Source organism: Schistocerca serialis, chromosome 12, assembly GCF_023864345.2.
Source record: "Schistocerca serialis cubense isolate TAMUIC-IGC-003099 chromosome 12, iqSchSeri2.2, whole genome shotgun sequence".
Classification (NCBI taxonomy): domain Eukaryota; kingdom Metazoa; phylum Arthropoda; class Insecta; order Orthoptera; family Acrididae; genus Schistocerca; species Schistocerca serialis.
In genome coordinates this window covers 68,253,193-68,276,325 of record NC_064649.1, presented here as the reverse complement: position 1 = coordinate 68,276,325, position 23,133 = coordinate 68,253,193, and the positions used below count along the sequence as shown (strand labels likewise).

The 23,133-nt window shown below is 43.4% G+C and overlaps 1 non-coding gene across 1 annotated transcript; it reads left to right on the top strand.

The window, feature by feature from the left end:
• The first annotated feature begins 7,165 nt into the window (after positions 1-7,165).
• Positions 7,166-7,238, top strand: Trnaa-cgc (transfer RNA alanine (anticodon CGC)). The gene has a single exon. It is a non-coding gene; the product is annotated as a tRNA-Ala (tRNA).
• Positions 7,239-23,133: the final 15,895 nt, after the last annotated feature.

Below are 23,133 nucleotides of genomic sequence, written 5' to 3'. Positions count from 1 at the left end.
CATAGCAGTAAAAAAATTCCACAATGTAATATACATCTCATACTTTAGCGAGCAGGGACTTCAGTCTACATACGGAAAGAGGGAGAGAAGATTTAATAAAACACTTTTTGTTTACTAACTGAAACATGACTACAACTTATATTTTACTTTTGCATGCAGTAAAGTTCGTCTACTACGCTTTTGACGGATGATGAAGGCAATGTATGTTCAAACGGCAAAAGAGTTTTTTTAATATGATGTAGTTCCAGTTTAACAAGTTTCAGATTTTTGTACTTTGCTTGTACTGTGAAACCTTGCTTCTTGCCAAATTTCATGATTCTAGGTCAACAGAAAGCACCATACGGGCTTTGATAAGTCAGTTTTCGAGTTTCAAAACATATGACATAGATGGTCGTACCTTTTGATTGCACTGAGTTAAATGCTTATAATTTTCACGTCGCTAAGGGACCATAGAACTTAGTATGTGACATAAATATGAACTTGACAGAAGGACAGATAGGCGGGCGGAAAGACAGACCATAAAAAAAAGAAAAATCACAAAAAATATTTGTTCGTGTTATATAATTACAAATTAAGAATTTCCGAATTTTTCCCTTACTTGTACCGTGAAACTCTGCTTCTAGCCTATTTTCATGATTCTAGGTCGATGGGAAGTACCTATAAAGATCTGATGAGTAGAGTTTTCGAGTATCAATATTTGTGACATGTATGATCGTATATTTTAATTGAAGTGACTGAGAATCTTTAAATTTTCGCACCTCCGAGGGGCTATAGGACTTAATATGTGACATCAATTTGAACTTGATACTCCATGTCTTTCAAGCCAAGATGTTTGCCTTAGGGAAAGCTTCAATGCCACTGTAGTCAGCACGATTCCCCCACACAACAGCCTACGGTGGCCTTGAAACTTTCCCTGATGCAAACATCTTAGCTTGGACGACATGGAGTATAACTGAGAATACAGGTCTACTAGCTAGGGTTCCGTATGGTACTTTGGTACCAGATAAGCCTTTCAATTTGTCTACAAGAAGAAAGAAGAAGCTAAATGCAGACGAGTATCTATTTATATGGGCCAAAGTAAGCAACAACAATTGTAAAATAAAGATTACAGGTGACTGTAAGTTGTATTATAGACAATAAAAATTTCTTATCTCCTTTCCTTCTCTCCCGTGAGATTTTCCTAAGAAAAAAAGGTTCTTAACAATCGGACAGACGGATAGACGGACGACAAAACGATCCTACAAGGGTCCCGTTCTTAGAGATTGAGGCAGGGAACCTTAACAAGTGGCCAAATGATGGGACGACGGGAAATGTAACAGCTATCATAACATATAAGCCCTATGGCAATCTTTAATGGGAAAGATGAATGTCATACTGCTCTTCGATGGGAAAAATTGTGGGGGCGTATGCCTTAATTACAAGGAAGGCTGATCCCAAGAAAGTCAGACAAACGATTCTCCGCTACCTGTATGAGACTTTTGTATGAGAGTAACTTGCCCAGAGAAACTGATGTACTATAAATGGAAACTGTAAGGTATTTGACGGATTCATGTAGTCAATCTGCGAAGATCTCAGACTTTCAATGAGGCTACAACGGAGTACTGTAAAGCAAATAAATCTACAGCATCTAAAATCTCTTAACTACATAGGAAAATACACTTTCCCCTATGTTTGACATTTGTTTCTGTTTCACATCATCTAATTTCCAGTTTTTCCTTTTCCCAGTGCTAGCCTGTTTCAAATATTTTAGTCCTGGTTTTGGTGTGCTATGGAACAAAGTATCTACCAGAAAGCACGAACAACAACAATGAAACAGTTGATTTGGATCCTAAAACCTTGACCGTGTGAGACAATAAAGTGTGAAATATAGGCGAAAGTGTATTTACTCATATGATAATCGCAATACCTTATCTAGACCGCCGGTCAAGTGAATAACGACCTACTAATTTTAAATATTTTAACTTCCTATCTTGTCAGAAGTTTCTGAGAATACCCTATTATCTTGTACACCGTGTGATCGAAAGTAACCAGTCACCTATTAGTTGACAATAATATGGGGTGTCCCCACCCTTCACTTTTATGGGGGATTGAAGTCTCCTGATGACACTTCTGGCATTGCCGCCTCTCGTGAGATCTAGTGGTCAGCTGTGCGTTACATGGGTGAGGGGGGGGGGGGGGGGTCCGGATACTTTTGAGCAGATAGTGTAGTTGCCTTACTGGATGTCACCTACAAAATCTTATCGAGCTGCCTATTAGACAGACTGATACCAGTAACAGAAGAACTGATTGGGGACTACCAATGCGGTTTCCGCAGAAACAGATCCACTTTAGATCACTTATTCACCCTAAGACAAGTAAGTGAGAAACGTGGGAATTCAATGTAGATGTCCACATATTATTCGTAGATTTTAAAAAGGCCTATGATAGCATACGCCGACAGACGCTCCTAAATATAATGATGGAATTTAAAATACCATCAAAATTAATCAGATTAGTTAAAATGAAACTTCATGTCGCGTAAAGACACCGGTAGGAGAAACTGAAGATTTTAAGGTGTACACTGGACTGAGACAAGGGGATGCCATTTCACCTATTTTATTTAACCTTGTCCTAGAGAAGATCGATAGAGAATTTTCTAAAACCAGTCCACAAGGGATCCAGCTACAGGATGTCAACACTACAAGACTTGCCTATGCAGATGATGTAGCACTAATAAGTAGTTCCAAAAGAGAATTAATGAGAATGATGCAAAATTACTACAAAATTGCTGAGAAAATAGGATTACATGTTAATGAAGAAAAGGCAGAATACCTGCCCATATGTAAGAAAACCAGAAAAGATGCACCTCTGACTGTAGATGATGGATTCAATTTCAAGACTGTTGACCACTTCAAGTACCTAGGTAGTCTTTTTAGTAATAACAACAGAACAGATATAGAAATAGATGCCCGCTTATCAACAGCAAACAAGACACTTTTTAGTTTCATCAAATTTCTAAGAAAAAGATCACTTAGCAGTAACTTCAAAATCCGCTTATATCAATCGAACATTATACCTGTGATGTTATATGGATGTGAAACATTAATATTTAGAAAGAAAGATGAGGAAAAACTGTTAATATTCGAAAGAAAAGTACTAAGGAAAAATTTTGGACCTGTGTACGACGAAAATAACATGGAATGGAGAATAAGAAGAAATGAAGAATTAAGAGGGCTGTACAAACCGTAACATCGTCGAAGTGTTCAAGAGGAGAAGGCTGAATTGGGCAGGCCATATAGCAAGAATGACAGAGAATAGACTACCTAGAATGGCATTCAGCAGAACAATAGATGGAACGAGAGGAAGAGGGAGACCCAGAATCAGATGGCGGGATAACATTCGGGAGGACACAACTAGGGTGAACAGCAACAGCAACTGAACAAACAGCGCATTGGACAGGCAGAAGTGGAAGAGGCTCACACAGCAGGCGTATGGGCGATAAGACCCTTGCCACATGTAAAGTAAAGTAAGTGTAGTTGAGTGCCACAGCAAGTGCTGTGTTGGGAAGGTGGTGGTGCGAAAGCATTGGACCAATACTATTCCTTTTGCCGCGGGCAGAAAGTGTTACTGATGCATGAGATGCGTGTGTTGAAGGCTAATTAGGAGTTTTATCACATAATGAAGATGTGATTTATCCTGTTTGCGATGGACGGAGCAGCTGAAAGCACGTTCATTGAGCTGTGAACGTCTGACTAGCAGTCGGCAAGCTCGGGTGACGAGAGTCCGTCAGCTGGGGGCGGAGACGGCGCGGTGTAATGGTGTCGGGGAATCCCCGTAGCGCGAGCCATTTCAGCGCCGGCTGATAACATCGGCCGGCCGCTCCGCGGGGCGAGTCTAGGCCGACGGCGGCGGCGGCCGCGGCGGCCGCGTGCTCCGCGCCCGGGCTGGCCGGCGAGCCTGCGGCCATCGATCTCTGCCCCGCTGACGGCGTCGCCGGGGGCGGCCGGCCAACTCCGCCACCGCCGCCGCCGCCGCCGCCCCCGCAACCACCTCCGTTCCTTCACGAGCGATAACGCACTCATCCCTTCCGGACACGGGAGGCAGATTCACGCGTAAGACGGCGTCAACGACCAGGAAATTACGCAAGAAGCGCAAGATCGAATAGGACGTACAAAAAGTATTACCTTTAGCATTAAAGTATAGAGTCAGCCACGTTTAACTCTGCTCCTTTCCTTTAGCAACCTATATGAACATGCTCTTTCGGGACATAACTACCGACCTGATATTTAATCCTTTCACTGATGTGGACATGTATGCACGTCCCACTATCCTGTTCCCCTGGTGCCGTGGACGAACATACCCGCGCCGCTTGGGTTTTCCTACAGTGCTATTCACGTCTGTATGTGTCCTCAGTTGCCACCTTACTGCTGTCGACGATTTACACTACTGGCCATCAAAATTGCTACACCAAGAAGAAATGCAGATGATAAACGGGTATTCATTGGATAAATATATTATACTACAACTGACATGTCATTACATTTTCATGCAATCTGGGTGCATAGATCCTGAGAAATCAGTACCCAGAACAACCACCTCTGGCCGTAATAACGGCCTTGATACGCCTGGGCATTGAGTCAAACAGAGCTTGGATGGCGTGTACAGGTACAGCTGCCCATGCAGCTTCAATACAATACCACAGTTCATCAACAGTAATGACTGGCGTACTGTGATGAGCCAGTTGCTCGTCCACCATTGACCAGGCGTGGTGAGAGATCTGGAGAATGTGCTGGCCAGCGCAGCAGTCGAACATTTTCTGTATCCACTAAGCCCCGTACAGGACCTGCAACATCCGGTCGTGCATTATCCTGCTGAAATATAGAGTTTTGCAGGGATCGAATGAAGGGTAGAGCCAGGTGACGTAACACATCGGAAACGTAACGTCCACTGTTCAAAGTGCCGTCAGTGAGAACAAGAGGTGACCGACACGTGTAACCAATGGCACCCCATACCATCACGCCGGGTGATTCGCCAGTATGGCGATGACGAATACACGCTTCCAATGTGCGTTCACCGCGATGTCACCAAACACGGATGCGGCGATCATGATGTTGTAAACAGAACCTGGATTCATCCGAAAAAATGACGTTTTGCCATTCGTGCACCCAGTTTCGTCGTTGAGTACACCATCGAAGGCGCTCGTGTCTGTGATGCAGCGTCAAGAGTAAACGCAGCCATGGTCTCCGAGCTGATAGTCCAAGCTGCTGCAAACGTCGTCGAATTGTTCGTGCAGATGGTTGTTGTCTTGCAAACGTCCCCATCGAGACGTGACTGCACGATCCGTTACAGCCATGGGGATAAGATGCCTGTCATCTCGACTGTTAGTGATACGAGGCAGTTGGGATCCAGCACGGCGTTCCGTATTACCCTCCCGAACCCACCGATTTCGTATTCTGCTAACAGTCATTGAATCTCGACCAACGCGAGCAGCAATGTCGCGATACTATAAACCGCAATCGCGATAGGCTACAATCCGACCTTTATCAAAGTCGGAAACGTGATGGTACGCATTTCTCTTCCTTACACGAGGCATCACCACAACGTTTCACCAGGCAACACCGATCAACTGCTGTTTGTGTATGGGAAATCGGTTGAAAACTTTCCTCAAGTCAGCACGTTGTAGGTGTTGCCACCGGCGCCAGGCTTGTGTGAATGCTCTGAAAAGCTGATCATTTGCGTATCACAGCATCTTCTTCCTCTCGGTTACATTTCGCGAAAGTAGCACGTCATTTTAGTGGTGTAGCAATTCTAATGGCCAGTAGTGAACTTCCCTATCTCGGTGGAAGTTTTGAATATATATTAGACAACATTCAGTCAGTTCCACAAGAAAGTGTACACCCTTATCTGTATGAAGTATAAGACACTATTATAAACATATGTTTACATGAAAGTACTTGTTATTACTAATTGCACAATTACCTAATAGTTAATCCAAGCCGGCCGAAGTGGCCGTGCGGTTAAAGGCGCTGCAGTCTGGAACCGCAAGACCGCTACGGTCGCAGGTTCGAATCCTGCCTCGGGCATGGATGTTTGTGATGTCCTTAGGTTAGTTAGGTTTAACTAGTTCTAAGTTCTAGGGGACTAATGACCTCAGCAGATGAGTCCCATAGTGCTCAGAGCCATTTGAACCATTTTTTTTTTTTGTTAATCCAACGGCCGAAATTATCGATTATAACTTTGTGTCTTATCCCTCTCTCCGGGAAAATTTGAACCTCTAAATATCGTTTGAGCCACTTCGCAACCTATGTCCTTGACTTTCCAATAATTTTAGCAGGAGTTCGATATGAAAGGTTTGTTCCCTTTGGACGATTTGCAAGGAACACTGTCTAGTGACGCTTCAGATATTTTTCACGCATTTAAAACTGCAACCGACAAACACTGTTTATGTATACCCTATGCAAAAGCGCATTGATTACATATTCGAGGCCATTACCAGAAATGCCGCTGCGGAAGTTACATTTAAAGTTATGGCGTACACTTTCTTGTGGTACTGACTGTATGTGCCTCTATGCACGCTACCATTTGTATTTCGATATCTCGAACCGTTTATGAAATATGACGACTGTTACTACCACATAATTCCCGATTTGCATGTATGGAAATGAACGCATCACACACTACCTTCCGTCGGATATAAAAACCGATAACTCGAGAACGAAATCAGATATTGTCCTACTCCCAATTTTAAATAAAATTTCGATACGTTATCTACATTTCATACTGTGCAATGTGTGCAATAAAATCAACCATACACGAAATTCATGCAGTGGCAAATTCCCTATCGGCTTCTGTCTTGGGTTCTTCATCTGACGTTTGCTTGATAATTTTTCTGATGGTTCACCAGCACGAGTGGCATTGTCAGGGCTTTACACTCCATTGCTGATAGTGGACTGAAGCCACACTCGCACCTGCAGATTATATGAACCTGGCGCACCGACGTCCAAAGACTTTCCCGTGGCCATTTCCACTGCGGTTCTCCCCTAGCTACCTGCAAGCAGTTGTTCTCTGCAGCATGGGAATTCAGGATCCTTCCTCCATGAGGCATTCTTCTTTCTTGTTGAAGCTATTGTCCTGTGCGTGTATTTTTATAGTTTCTCGAAACAATTGGGGGCCGGGCGAAGTCCCGAGCGAGGTGGCGCAGTGGTTAGCACACTGGACTCGCATTCCGGAGGACGACGGTTCAATCCCGTCTCCGGCCATCCTGATTTAGGTTTTCCGTGATTTCCCTAAATCGTTTCAGGCGAATACCGAGATGGTTCCTTTGAAAAGGCACGGCCGATTTCCTTCCCAATCCTTCCCTAACCCGAACTTGCGCTCCGTCTCTAATGACCTCGTTGTCGACGGGACGTTAAACACTAACCTCCACCTCAATCACCGCCGGGCGAAGTGGCCGAGCGTTTCTAGGCGCTTCAGTCTGGAACAGCGCGACCGCTACGGTCGCAGGTTCTGATCCTGCCTCGGGCATGGGTGTCGGTGATGTCCTTAGGTTAGTTAGGTTTAAGTAGTTTGAAGTTCTAGGGGACTGATGACGTCAGAAGTTAAGTCCCATTGTCCACAGAGCCATTTTTGCACTCAGGTTGTCAACAAGGCACTGCGCAAGCTGCTGGTAACTCTTTAATGAAATGGACTGTGTCTTCTGATCCGATTGAGCCGATCATTGACTGGCAATAGATATGTTCGGCTATTTGGAGACCATTTACAGCCATTCATGGACTTCATGTTCCCAAATAATGATTGAATTTTTATGGGTTTGTTCACGATTGGTTTGGAGACAAATTTGGACGATTCGGGCGAAAGATCGCCAAAAATGAATCCCGTGGATCGTTTATGGGACATAATCGAAAGTCCAGTAAAGATAATCCCGCATCGGTAACACTTCCGCAGTTATGGACGGCTATAGAGGGGTAAAATACAGGGAGCGAAAGGCTATTTACAATTTGTATAGAAAGCAGATGCCAGTTATAAGAGTCGAGGGACATGAAAGGGAAGGAGTGGTTGGGAGTGAGACAGGGTTGTAGCCTCTCCCCGACGCTATTCAGTCTGTATATTGAGCAAGCAGTAAAGGAAACAAAAGAAAAGTTCGGAGTAGGTAATAAAATCCATGGATAAGAAATAAAAACTTTAAGGTTCGCCGATGACATTGTAATTCTGTCAGAGACAGCAAAGGACGTGGAAGAGCACTTGAACGGAATGGATAGTGTCTTGAAAGGAGGATATAAGATGAACATCAACGAAAGCAAAACGAGGATAATGGAATGTAGTTGAATTAAGTCGGGTGATGCTGAGGGAATTAGATTAGGAAATGAGACAAAGTAGTAAATGAGTTTTGCTATTTGGGGAGCAAAATAACTGATGATGGTCGAAGTAGAGAGCATATGGAATATAGACTGGCAATGGCAAGGAAAGCGTTTCTGAAGAGGAGAAATTTGTTAACATCGAGTATAGATTTCAGTGTCAGGAAGTCGTTTCTGAAAGTATTTGTATGGAGTGTAGCCATGTATGGAAGTGAAACGTGGCCGATAAATAAAGAAGAGAATAGAAGCTTTCGAAATGTGATGCTACAGAAGACGATATGTGGTGCTACAGAAGAATGCTGAAGGTTAGATGGGTAGATAACATAACTAATGAGGACGTATTGAACAGAATTGGGGAGAAGAAGAGTCTGTGGCACAACTTGACTAGAAGAAGGGATCGGTTGGTAGGACATGTTCTGAGGCATCAAGGGATCACCAATTTAGTATTGGAGGGCAGCGTGGAGGGTAAAAATCGTAGAGGGAGACCAAGAGATGAATACGCTAAGCAGATACAGAAGGATGTAGGCTGCAGTAGGTACTGGGAGATGAAGAAGCTTGCACAGGATAGAGTAGCATGGAGAGCTGCATCAAACCAGTCTTAGGACTGAAGACCACAACAACAACAACAACAAAGAGGGAGGATCGCTCAATATTTCTACAAGGTGCTTCCAAGGACTTGTTGAGTACATGTCACGTAGAGTTGCTGCTCTAATTAGGGCAAAAGGAGACCAGACACGATATCAAGAGGTATGGCATGACTTCTTCACCTGAGTGCATTGCTCTAGTAAGAACTGTTAGCGATGAACAGCTGGGCTTGAGACTCGAAACTGGTTACCTGTGGCGTTGGGGAAGACGCCTGAGAGTTGCGTTGTCCCAACTGAAACGGCATTCACTGGTTTGAGTCTCCGAGTGTGTGCGTGTGCACAGGCAGGGGAGCGGTAACCGCACAAAGGGAGAATTAGCACAGGAGGAGGCGAGGATAAAAAGCGAAACGGACGAGTGCTGAGGATACGGCCGGCATCGCACACAGGGAGGGCTCTCTCCTTGTTAGCATGGGCGGCCCCGGCCAACGCATGAATGGCCTACAAATCGATATCGCGTGCTGTTCTGCCCTGTGCTGAGCCGTTCTATAACGAGGCATCCCCGACCGCAGCCTACAAAACCTCGGCAGGCAGCGAGCGCATGCGCTGTCTCAGGCGCCACACGCTGGATTTATGACCCGCCGGCAGGCAGTCCTACGCCCTCCGCCAGACGGGGAACTGCAACGTGGTCCTGCCGGAAGTCGAACCGTTACTGACCTCCCATACCCACAACATCGCCGCATCTCACGTTCCAGACTTCAGCCTCTCAAAGGGGGCGCCTGTCTACTTTACCAAATCGCTAACCCGAATACACGGTCCAATGGCGAAATTGCACGTCGCCTATCCATCGGGTTGCAGGGACAACAATAATCAGATTTGAAAATTTAAAATATTGTCACAATCTTCTCATTAAGACGCTTAATCTTTTGTCAAAGGCTTCACGCAGTAAGCCAAGTATTACAAACATTTTTTCTACACTCCTGGAAATGGAAAAAAGAACACATTGACACCGGTGTGTCAGACCCACCATACTTGCTCCGGACACTGCGAGAGGGCTGTACAAGCAATGATCACACGCACGGCACAGCGGACACACCAGGAACCGCGGTGTTGGCCGTCGAATGGCGCTAGCTGCGCAGCATTTGTGCACCGCCGCCGTCAGTGTCAGCCAGTTTGCCGTGGCATACGGAGCTCCATCGCAGTCTTTAACACTGGTAGCATGCCGCGACAGCGTGGACGTGAACCGTATGTGCAGTTGACGGACTTTGAGCGAGGGCGTATAGTGGGCATGCGGGAGGCCGGGTGGACGTACCGCCGAATTGCTCAACACGTGGGGCGTGAGGTCTCCACAGTACATCGATGTTGTCGCCAGTGGTCGGCGGAAGGTGCACGTGCCCGTCGACCTGGGACCGGACCGCAGCGACGCACGGATGCACGCCAAGACCGTAGGATCCTACGCAGTGCCGTAGGGGACCGCACCGCCACTTCCCAGCAAATTAGGGACACTATCGCTCCTGGGGTATCGGCGAGGACCATTCGCAACCGTCTCCATGAAGCTGGGCTACGGTCCCGCACACCGTTAGGCCGTCTTCCGCTCACGCCCCAACATCGTGCAGCCCGCCTCCAGTGGTGTCGCGACAGGCGTGAATGGAGGGACGAATGGAGACGTGTCGTCTTCAGCGATGAGAGTCGCTTCTGCCTTGGTGCCAATGATGGTCGTATGCGTGTTTGGCGCCGTGCAGGTGAGCGCCACAATCGGGACTGCATACGACCGAGGCACACAGGGCCAACACCCGGCATCATTGTGTGGGGAGCGATCTCTTACACTGGCCGTACACCACTGGTGATCGTCGAGGGGACACTGAATAGTGCACGGTACATCCAAACCGTCATCGAACCCATCGTTCTACCATTCCTAGACCGGCAAGGGAACTTGCTGTTCCAACAGGACAATGCACGTCCGCATGTATCCCGTGCCACCCAACGTGCTCTAGAAGGTGTAAGTCAACTACCCTGGCCAGCAAGATCTCCGGATCTGTCCCCCATTGAGCATGTTTGGGACTGGATGAAGCGTCGTCTCACGCGGTCTGCACGTCCAGCACGAACGCTGGTCCAACTGAGGCGCCAGGTGGAAATGGCGTGGCAAGCCGTTCCACAGGACTACATCCAGCATCTCTACGATCGTCTCCATGGGAGAATAGCAGCCTGCATTGCTGCGAAAGGTGGACATACACTGTACTAGTGCCGACATTGTGCATGCTCTGTTGCCTGTGTCTATGTGCCTGTGGTTCTGTCAGTGTGATCATGTGATGTATCTGACCCCAGGAATGTGTCAATAAAGTTTCCCCTTCCTGGGACAATGAATTCACGGTGTTCTTATTTCAATTTCCAGGAGTGTACATTTATACTTCGCAAGCCACCCAACGGAGTGTGCCCTGAGTATTCACATATTGGTTGAAAGCACCGATCATGGCTGTTAATCAGTTGAAATCGATTTGCAAAAGTGAATAAATCAAACATGATTTTGCGACTGGTTGTCAAAGGCGCTGCAGTCATGGACTGTGCGGCTAGTCCCGGCAGAGGAAAAAATAAATAAATCGTGGATGGTATACGAGCACTGCGTTGCTTTAGCAATGGAAAAGCTGAGTGAGTTTCGAGTCCTCCCTCGGGCATGGGTGTGTTTTTTTGTCCTTAGGATAATTTGGGTTGAGTGGTGTGTAAGCTTAGGGACTGATGGCCTTAGCAGTTAAGTCCCATAAGATTTCACACACATTTGAACATTTGCGACTAGTTGCTGCATGTTTGGTAATTTTAACTGTCGAAATGTATCATAATATGCACTATAATATGGCATTCGTGTACAGCGTGACATATACAAAATGTAAAATCGTATGGCATTTTCCTTTGTAAGTACTTCTTTTCGATTAATTATATGCATGCTATTCAGTACTTACCGTCTATGGGATGTGTATTTTTAGCCAGGAACATGTATTATTCATTTCTGTCTATTTGGTATGGTTCCTGAATGAGGGCTCAAAACCGAGACTGGTTGGAAAAAATGTATAAAATTGAGTACAGTAAAATTACCGTGCATTTTCTAAAATATTACAGTTATATTAGAATTAGAAATAGTGTACAAGGCTTGGAAGTGTAATAGTAGCAACTATTTACTTACAAATTATATAAAATCTTTACATATTAAGCAACATTTGAACGACGAACTGGAGCTAGTACCCAGGCAATTTGTGCAAATCTGTTAATTCCTTTTCCGAAACGTTTTACTTGGGATGAAACTAGTCCTCAGCTAATGGCACCATTTGCATTAGCACCGTCCGGATTTTATGTGCAAACACAGTTACCCTCATTTGAATTTTACGTGCAAAAACACTCACCCTTAAATAACTGCGGATTCGAGTGGAACTCATGGTTCAAATTTGGTCTAGCGGTGTATCGGACCTTGATCGAGGAAAAGTTTTGAACGTTTGAAAAGTCTTGTTTCGTTTAGATTTCACTTGCAAGAAATATGATTTTTCTGGAAGGTTTTTGAAGCGCGTCACATCTATACTTCAAACTTGTGCAAATCGGGCGAAACTTTGCGTGGAGCTAGATAAATGAATAATAAAGTCAAGACGAAATCATTTTATCCGTTGTCGTGGTACGATGGTTTCAAGTCGAGCTAGATGTAGCTACGTAAAATTCTTTCTTACGTGAACTGAAAGCGCGGAAACGCTTTAAAGTGAATCAAATAAATAGAAAAAGCATTCTTACGATAAAATTGAAAACTCGCTTTCAAAAATAAAGCTTCACTGAATTTTACGACCAAAAAAATTTTTTTTTTACTTTTTTTACGATCGTCAAATTTTGTAAGGAGGTAGACAAATACATGTACATCTACATCTACATATATACTCCGCAAGCCATCCAAAGGTGTGTGGCGGAGGGCATTTTACGTGCCACTGTCATTACCTCCCTTTCCTGTTCCAGTCGCGTATGGTTCGCGGGAAGAACGACTGTCTGAAAGCCTCCGTGCGCGCTCTAATCTCTCTAATTTTACATTCGTGATCTCCTCGGGAGGTATAAGTAGGGGGAAGCAATATATTCGATACTTCATCCAGAAACGCACCCTCTCGAAACCTGGCGAGCAATCTACACCGCGATGCAGAGCGCCTCTCTTGCAGAGTCTGCCACTTGAGTTTATTAAACATCTCCGTAACGCTATCACGGTTACCAAATAACCCTGTGACGAAACGCGCCGCTCTTCTTTGGATCTTCTCTATCTCCTCCGTCAAACCGATCTGGTACGGATCCCACACTGACGAGCAATACTCAAGTATAGGTCGAACGAGTGTTTTGTAAGCCACCTCCTTTGTTGATGGACTACATTTTCTAAGCACTCTCCCAATGAATCTCAACCTGGTACCCGCCTTACCAACAATTAATTTTATATGATCATTCCACTTCAAATCGTTCCGCACGCATACTCCCAGATATTTTACAGAAGTAACTGCTACCAGTGTTTGTTCCGCTATCATATAATCATACAATATAGGATCCTTCTTTCTATGTATTCGCAATACATTACGTTTGTCTATGTTAAGGGACAGTTGCCACTCCCTGCACCAAGTGCCTATCCGCTGCAGATCTTCCTGCATTTCGCTACAATTTTCTAATACTGCAACTTCTCTGTATACTACAGCATCATCCGCGAAAAGCCGCATGTCATAATGGTCGCCCTGTTGTTTTGTGAAAGCTTTATTCGTCGTTACAATAAAGCAACATGCTTCGAAAGACAATAAAATAATCTGTACCTGATCATTCGTCACGACAACCCACAAAAATCTACAACGATTGCCAAGCTGAGCCAGCCCAATGTCAAAATTTTGGTATAATAAAATTCGGGAAACAGAATTAAAAATGCTCCTATCACAGCACAAAGGAAGGCGAATATGTCCTGGGCAGAGTTAGGGATATAAAAGAAGGGAACTATCTTTTCGACTTATCTGGCAGTTTCAAAGACATTTAAATCAAAACATCTTGACATATTCGCGTTTTTTTTTATTTGTTAGTATTAGTGCCCATGCCTTGTAATATAACGCATCGTGTCAAGTAAAGTAACATGATACATGATATCATGTATGGCCTATTGTCTGCATAGGAGTCATATAGCCTAGTCTCATTTTATTTTTTATTACTCTTCTGCTATAATTTCATATACTGACTCGTTCCGTAACCGTGAAGACTTTCTGCTCAATTTGGTTCTACGGAATATGACAAGTAAAACAAAAATAAATAAAATAAAATGACACATGCCATCATGCCATCATACCACCATGGAATTTGTCATGTGCAATATAACACAACATGCTATTCAATATTAAGGCGCACGCATCCCCACTCTTGGATACTACCTATTATAAAGGTACATCTACACTCGGATACTTCTATTGTAGATGCATCCCACTCTCTAGAAGCACATAAATTTGTGTCTATTTGCCCTCAGACCCCTCACCATATATGTAACAGAGGGTGCGTCTAAGAGAGCTCACTGCGCCAGGGAAGTAGGGTCAACCCATAAAACAAAGCGCGAATAGGACAAAATGTTTTATTTAAATGACTTTGAAGATGCCAGAAAAGTCGAAAAGGTAGTTCCCTTCTTTTATATCCCTAACTCTACCAAGAGCGTATTCGCCTTTTTTCTGCTACAGCAATAGCATTTTTCATTCTGCCAGGTACATGTTCCAAAGTTTCAATGTCCTTCACTGCAGTCGCCAGCATTGTGCCAGCGATGTGGAAGTCGTTATATACCCGTATCCTCGCCAGTTGTGTTGATAGTACGACTGCAGCGGTCTGTTGCCCCACGAATCTCTGTAACAGTTCTGGAGCAAATGTCGCGAAGCGCTTCCTTCACGCTAGGAATCAAGATGAAGTCACAGGGGCTCAAGTCCGGGGAGTGTGGTTGGTGGTACAGCATTTCCTAGCTCCAGCACCGTATGTGCCCCAGAACTGTGAGGCAAAAATTGTCTTTACGTTACGTAGACGATACTTTGTTGCTTGTTGGTGGTTCTGAGGAAGATAAAGAAGAAATAGTAAAAAAAGTTTACCGACGCCCATAGAAAAATTGATTTTGTTGTAGAGCAAGAAACTGATAGCATCTTACAATGCCCCGATTGTGACCACTAAAAGGCAGGGAAATGAGCACGCATTTACAATTTACGAGCAACCGACAACAAATGACGCTGTGATTCCTAACGATTCATTTCATTTCATACACAGACTTACAAAGAAGTCGCCTTCCGTAATTTAGTGCACCGGGCAGTCGATACGCCAATTAGCAGGAAGGATAGGGAGACGTTAGTAAACATCATTAATATGATAGCTGTTAAAAACGGGTTTAAATAAGATGCGCTCAATAAATTGCCGCGCAAAGGTAACAAGAAGACAAAGAATAAACTTAATGTAGAAAACATGAAAAGGATCACTACGGCGTATTATGGAAGTCTAACAAAAGATACCCCCTTATGGGAATAAAAGACGACCTGTAAATCATACAGACAGAAAAAAATGGCGGAAATTCGATCTACTGGGAAAAATCGCGCCATTCTTGAAAACAGAAGTGACAATATTCTGAACGCGCAAGTGAAAAACAACTGAACGAGACTTCTTAACGGCTTTGTTGAATTTGTTGACGTCTAAAATGTTGTTAGACAAGTAGAACTTAATCTAATGCTCTCACCCTCTACCAATATTACTCACGGTCACTTCCGCAGTCACACTATCTCAAAATGTTTAATATAGCGTAATATTGTCAGATATTCTAAACCTATGAATTGAAACACAAGTAATGCAAGAGGAAAGCTATAATCCTTACACAGAGATATGTGGCTGTCTGGTCACTTACAACAAAATCCGGCTCAGGGAGCCTCCCTGGTAACACATTAAAAACTAACGCAGTTTTGTCGTAAACTGTTATTTTGAGACGGTGGCTGTGCTAGAAAACACAGACTGGGTCTTGCAGAGAAGAGGTCAGCAAACAGCTACTTTTTATAACGCAATTTATTCACGTAAGTAGTGCCGTTACCTACTTCGAACCGTCAGGTTAATCATCAAGCGCCTTATTCACGTTAACATACACACATTTTCGCCGTAGTTTACATTAGTTTCTGGTTTTTAATCCCTCATATGGTGAAAATTCCTTGGGTTGGTGGTGCCCTACAACCAAAACACCATGTTGGAAACTGTCTATTTAACGGTAATTTCGCCTCATAACGATTTAGAATGATGCAAACAGATCTTTAAAGTGAAAATGTTTTAGTCACTTACGTAAAATATTCTGCGCCATAACGTTGCAATGCTGACTGCTTTTGTTAACACAGTAGCGAAGATATATACGCAGTTTTTTGATACATCTGTACACACATAATGTAGGGAACCACTCATACACATTAACACGTTTTGTCATATGGAAGGATGTATAACATCTTATAATTGACTGGATTCTTTGTTTGTTTATCTTAATTGTAATCAGTTCTCATTTGATATAAATTGTAATTAACGTAGTGTTTGTACATATCGAAATATCTCTGAAAGAGAAATTCTTTGACATTGCTATGGTTCTGATATCGCCATCTTTGTATATGTCTTTCCATGCGGAAAAATGCTTTGGTGCGTTTGAGTGGTGCTTTACATTAAAAGTGTACATATATATCAAAAAAGTTCTTCATATAGTCTTCGCTACTTCATGAAGGCAAGCAGTCAATGTTGCAACGTAAAGTCAAGGAATTTTCGACGTAGTTCATTACAACATCTGTACTTTAATAATTTGTCTACATCGTTTTAAATGAGGCACTATTACAGTTAAGTAGACAGTTTTTCACGTCATGTTTAGGTCACAGAGTTCCACCACCCCAAGGAACTTTGACCACATCGGCGTTAAAAAGTGAAACTAATGTAAACTGCGAATAAAATGTATCTTAACGTGAACACACCATCTGATGATTAATCTGTTGGTTCGAAACCTGTAACGGCGCTATTTGTGCGAATAAAAAGCACTGTAAAATGTGGTTGGTTGCCGTAATCTTCTCTGCAAGAATCAGCCAGTACATTAAAAACTTCTCGCTAAAATATTTGGGAAACAAGTCAGATGTTCCACGAACCTCGAAAATCGTATCACTTTCGTGTAATTTTCGGTTAAAATATTTGTGTGAATAAAAAGCATTGTAAAAAGTGGCTGGTTGCCATTATCTTCTCTTCAGAATCAGCCAGTACATTAAGGACTTCTCGCTAAAATTTTTGGGGAACAAGTCAGACGTTCCACGAACCTTGGAAGTCGTATCACTTTCGTGTAATTTTCCATTAAAATAGAGGGCAAATCTGTACGTAAATAAGCTTCTACCCTCTGCCATGAATGTAAAACACTATCGGCGGAAATGTGTCGCTCTTTGATCTGTACGCCACAAATTGTGGGTTCCTCTCGCAAGAAACAAGACGCCTTGCGTCACAGACCTGTGTCCTACGCAACGACGAGGGAGAAGGACCTCCTCGTTCCGGCTGTGTGACTGGAAGAAGGTGCGCCACGGCCGAACTGTTGGCTTTACTAGATGCGGGTTATTCCAGCCGTTCTTCTTCCCGTCGCCTCGCTTATACGTGTGTGTGTGTGTGTGTGTGTGTGTGTGTGTGTGTGTGTGTGCGTGTCGAGTAGTCGGCGTGCGTGTGCATGCGTGCGCGAACCGGAAGCCACACGCCGAACGCATGGGTGGGACCTCGATAATGGCAGCCCGCTGTATCTATTGATTCAAATGGAAAATACGCGCGCGCCTATGTATGGCCGGACAGAGAGAGAGATGCTACCAGCCGCCGCATTGATTTATCGCTTTTCCGAAAGGGATATTTTTATAGCCCTTTCAAAAGCTTTTCCATCGCGACACCCCCACACCCGAGCCACGGCACCCGGCAAACCGCACACGTACGCACCCTTCCGCCATCGCACCACTCCCTATCTCACATCGACCTGAATTCTTTTTTATTTTTTTATTTTCTAAATAACGTCCGCGTGCGCGCGTGTCCGTATATATACAACCCGATTCCTTCGGCGCGACCTTCATTCACCTGGATGCGCCGTCTGGCCCCGTGGGCTACAAATCAAGACAGGGGGCCCCGAAATAAAAACAATAGCCGCAGACGGGACGCGAACTGGCGCTTTCAATTGTCGCCGGGTGGTCACGTGACCCCGTTCTCCACCTATCATTGGGCGCGCGCGGTGGCCCCGAGGGATTACCCGCCGATTTGCTGAATTATTGATTAAGCCACCGCCGACCAATGGGTATGCGTGATTTATTATACATCCGGCGCTTGTTCCTGCTCCTTTTATTCCGTGTTCGTCGCCGCCCGGAACGTTTTTCCATGCTAGTATGTAACTAATTTGTTCCGGGCGATTTATACACTGAGCAGCATAAAGGAAAGGTTTCTCTCTTTCGCGGTGCACCACCGAATCTGATGGATTCTTAATATTGTTTTGGTTCACAATCGAACGAAATTCACACGTGCTGCGTACCCTACATCAGCACAGAAAAAAAATCAATAATTTTTTTCGTCTCTGCTGATACCACACCGATCGATCTCCTATTTGACAACCACCCGTACAGGTGACAGCGCTAACGCGATCGCTATAGGGACAAGCAGAGGACAGACAGATTTCGATCGAATCCGGCTCGCGGGTTGATGAAGTGGTGAATTGACCAGCCCGGATGTAGGTTTTAGGTGATTTTCCACATTCAACTACGCAAATAACGTTTCTGTGATTCCATATTTTGTAAATGGAATGGGACTGCGGCTGGTCGAAGAACTGAATAAAGTAGATACCAACAGCCGTAATTTCATTTAATAGTTTTATTTAGATACAATTTCGCGCCTGCACAAATCGACAAAACCATCAAGCTTACAACAGAAATCGAACTGTTGTGCAGCATTGACTGTCAATATTTAAAATAAATTTGCCATACACGTGCACTAGTGAAAAGAATAAAAACAGAGATGAAAAATAAATAAAAAATAGTAAGTTATGTTTTCGAGCTTAGGCTCTTACTTTGACCTAAGTGAATAGATCTCATTGATGGTTTTCTGTTCTTTTGATTGGTTTTTGCATTCCTTCGCAACTACATTAACTAACAGAGTCGGTTCGCCTTCTTCCTGAATCATTTTTGCATTCATAATTTTGTTTTCTTCGTTTTCAGTATTTATATTTTGAAACAGATTTTCTGTTTTCATGAAGTTTCGTTAGAGTATGACCACTGTATGTGCTATCTTTGTTTGCACATACATTTGCACAAGTAAAAAGTATAAAAGAAGAGAGATCAAAAATGAAAAATAAATTTCTAACTTAGGTTTCTACTTTGACCTAAACGCGTATTTTTCATATATGGTTTCCTATTCTTTTTAGCGGTTCTTGCATTCCTTCAAAACTCATTTACATCACGACAGTCGGTTCGTCTTCTTCGTTTATCATATGTTTCTATTCATTATTTCGTTTTTTTTCAGAATTTATACTTTGAGACAGACAGTCTGTCTGCGTGACGTTTGGTTACCGTATCACCACTGTATGTGACACCACTGTTTGTACGATATGACTCAACGTAATTTTCAGTGCAGGTTTATGGTAATTTTTACTGAATTTCTTAATATTACTTTAGTATTTCATTTTGTTTAAGCGGTTTTTATTAATATAGTGAATGGGTACATGACAGCTCACTGATCAGTGTTCATGTGCAAGGCACTTCACTTTATAGTCTTCATATTTTTCATATGTCTTTTTATAGTTTTTACTACTGCATATGAATGGTAAATATATTTTAAATAATGGCAATTGATGTTGCATAACAAATTCGATTTCTACTGTAAGCTTGATTATTTTTGAACAGAGGTCAGAAGAAGGTATCAATGAAACATCAAAACTGGCACCTAAATAAAATTATTAAATAAAATTACGGCTGTTAGAATCTATTTTCTTGGGTTTGTACCCACGATCCGCCTAATGTACACCTCACGCAAACACTTTAAAACCTTTATCGCACTTGTATATTAGATATGCAGACATATGGGGTAAACAGATTCCTTCCCGTGGTAGAATGGCGGCGTAAATAAGGACATCAGGCCATCAAATACCTGCCAAAATAGACATAGCAATACCGATCCCGTAGAGAAACGGGAAAATCTTGCATTCGACGTAGTTGGTGTAAAGGACACAACACACTCGTTGCGCCGGCCGCTGTGGCCGAGCGGTTCTAGGCGCTACAGTCTGGAGCCGCGCGACCGTTACGGTCGCAGGTTCGAATCCTGCCTCGGGCATGGATGTGTGTGCTGTTCTTAGGTTAGTCGGGTTTAAGTAGTTCTAAGTTCTAGGGGACTGATGACCTCAGAAGTTAAGTCCCATAGTGCCCAGAGCCATTTTTGAGCACTCGTTGCTACTGCCAGAAAATATCGCCGTCTTGTCGCTTATCTGCTACTACCAGAAAAAGCAACAGACCTTCATTAAGTGACTCCGTATAAACTTTCATCTCCTCTTCATGATACTCGTAACTCAGCTATGGGATTGTATATCAACAGCATCTCCCGTACAACTAATATTGGGGGGCATAGTTAAAGACAGACAACCTTGTATACGATAAGGGATGCGCTGCTAAATGGAAAGGTTACTACGCCATTGCAAATGCTCCTCTTCTATGATTTTAAAGGAGATTATCTAGTAACCAGTAAACTCCACGATTCCTTAAAGAATGGAAATGCCATATATACAACAGCTTCAAACTTGTTATTACCTTAGAAACGAGTTAATGTGTTGAATATCTGACGCAAAGCATTTAAGCTGAAAATTGTGGGAAAGTTTTCAAATTATGTTTAAAGTTTGTTGGAAGTCGCTAAGTGCTCTTTCATTACGAAACACTGGAAGGGTATATTGTGGGTAATTTGCGCTCCGTTTTAAATAAAAGATAGTTTTTCAGGCATCTAAATGTTCCTGAGGTCATATCTTCTGAACCATATGTCGTACAATGAAATACTTTTGCAGGTACATCCAGTAGTACAGCCGGACACTGTTCGAAAATTTGTTGCGAGCACAGTTAGAAGTAAATAGGTAATAAGTTAAAATGTTACGACTGATGCGGCAGTTTTACTGCGTGAACAGCGGAAACCGTTTCATCATTTTCTTGCAGAGGCAGCTAAAAAAGTTACGTGAAGGTTTTAAATAATGTTTAAAATTTGTTGCAAGTCGATAAGTGCTCACACGCCAAGAGTATTCGATGTAAAAAACATTCGATATGGGACTGAACTCGAAAGACAGAAGAGTGGTCGTTCAACTGTGTCAGTAGCAAACCAAAAAAACATAGATCAGGTAGAGGAAGGTGTGAGTACTGGAAAAGGAGACAGGTATGTCCCCTAGCTCAGTATTTATTTGCTGTTTTCACTGTAAAAGCTATTCAGAAAATAAAAGAGAAGACAAAGAAAATAAAAGCCACTAGTGAAAGGATACATGGTATCAGAAATGATAACGCCAGAAAAGAAGTGAACAGAAGGCTGCAAGTATTATAGGACACTAACTAAGAAAAATGAAAGTGGACAAACGGAAAACGAAAGTAATGGTAGAACGGAAAACGTGGAAGTAATTAAAAGCAGTATAAAATTGATGACTTCAGAATTGATCGGTGAAGCAATATTTTTATCTCGGCTGTATAACTACAGAGTACAACAGATGCTTTATGGAAATAAAGAGAAAAAATGCATTGACAAAACAGGTGTTTATGACTCAAAAAAATATTTCAGCCAGCAAACGTATGAATGCAGGTTCCATTAAATCCTTTGCAAAATCATTTGTATGGAGTAGCGTGCTCTATATAAGTGAAAGTTGGACTCTGGATAAACTGGAAGGGAATCGACTTGAAGTTGCTGAAATGTGGATAAGGCGAAAAATAACAGGAACAAGTTGGATTGAAAGAAAACCCAACACGAAAGGCTTAAAAGAAGTCAACAAAGAGAGAATAATGTCAGAGAAAATGTAAAAGACAAAAATATAATTTATTCGACATGCCATCAGACACAATGCTTTCATAATTAACTTTCTTGAAGGGAAAGTGTTGGGAAAGAAAGAGAGAGACATCGAGAAGAAGACAAGATGTGGCAGTTACAGAGAACTGAAAAGGACAGCCAGTTTCAGACAAGAGTGGTCGCATCGACAACGCATACGCATTTAGAACATGCTTGTATGTAGATGTATTCACTGAGGAAACTATGTACTGCGATGAATGAGGAACGGTGCAAAATTGCTCTTTCGAATTAATTTGCGAGTAGTGAGAGTGTTCATAGCACGACGTGTCGCGTTGAAATGAGACAACTCACCCAAATACGTGAGTGTCAGAATGTGTAGAGGCACGGAACGGGAGAAACACATGCGCTCGCTCATAGGTAAGGTAGCTGGCCGACTTTGGTTTGCTGTCTGCAAAGAAGACTGATTAGTGATTGCAAATCATTTATCATTTGTGCTTTTCATCCTGTCACAATGCTCAATTGTGTGAGGTCTGGGCCAGATAGTACAAACGGAGGATATTGATAGAATACAAAGAAGGGCAGCACGAATGGTCATAGGTTTGGGAGAGTGTCACGGAATTGCTGAAAAATCTGAACTAGCAGGCAACTGAAGACGGACACCAACTATACCGCCAAAAGTTGCTTACAAAGTTTCAAGCACCAGCACTAATGACGAATCTAAAAGCAAACGATCGTGCCCGTAGTGACTGCGAAGGCGAATTGGACTGATTACAGCGCGCACTGAGGCGCTTGAACGATCATTCTTTCCGCACTGATCATGCGAATGGAGAAGGATTAATAAGTGGTACAATGTGAAGTACCCTCTACCGTGCCCTAGACAGTGGTTTGTAGAAGTATAGTCATAGAAGCATATGCCGCCAGCGCACATCAGTTTAGAGATGACACGTCGCCGTACTGATGGATTTTCTGTCATTCTAATAACCTCCAGCGGCGTTACTTGGGGGATTCCCCTACCCCTCCGCGCTTTCGCCCGCCGTCCCCAAGGGTCTCCACCAGCTGCAGCGGAAAAATTTGCGCGCCCAGCTGCCTCGAACCTTTTATATGAAATACCACCCCTCCTGCCATTCCTTTACGAACGCAGCCAAAGCTGCCCCAAAGTGACAGAACTTCTTCCCATTGGCGATCCG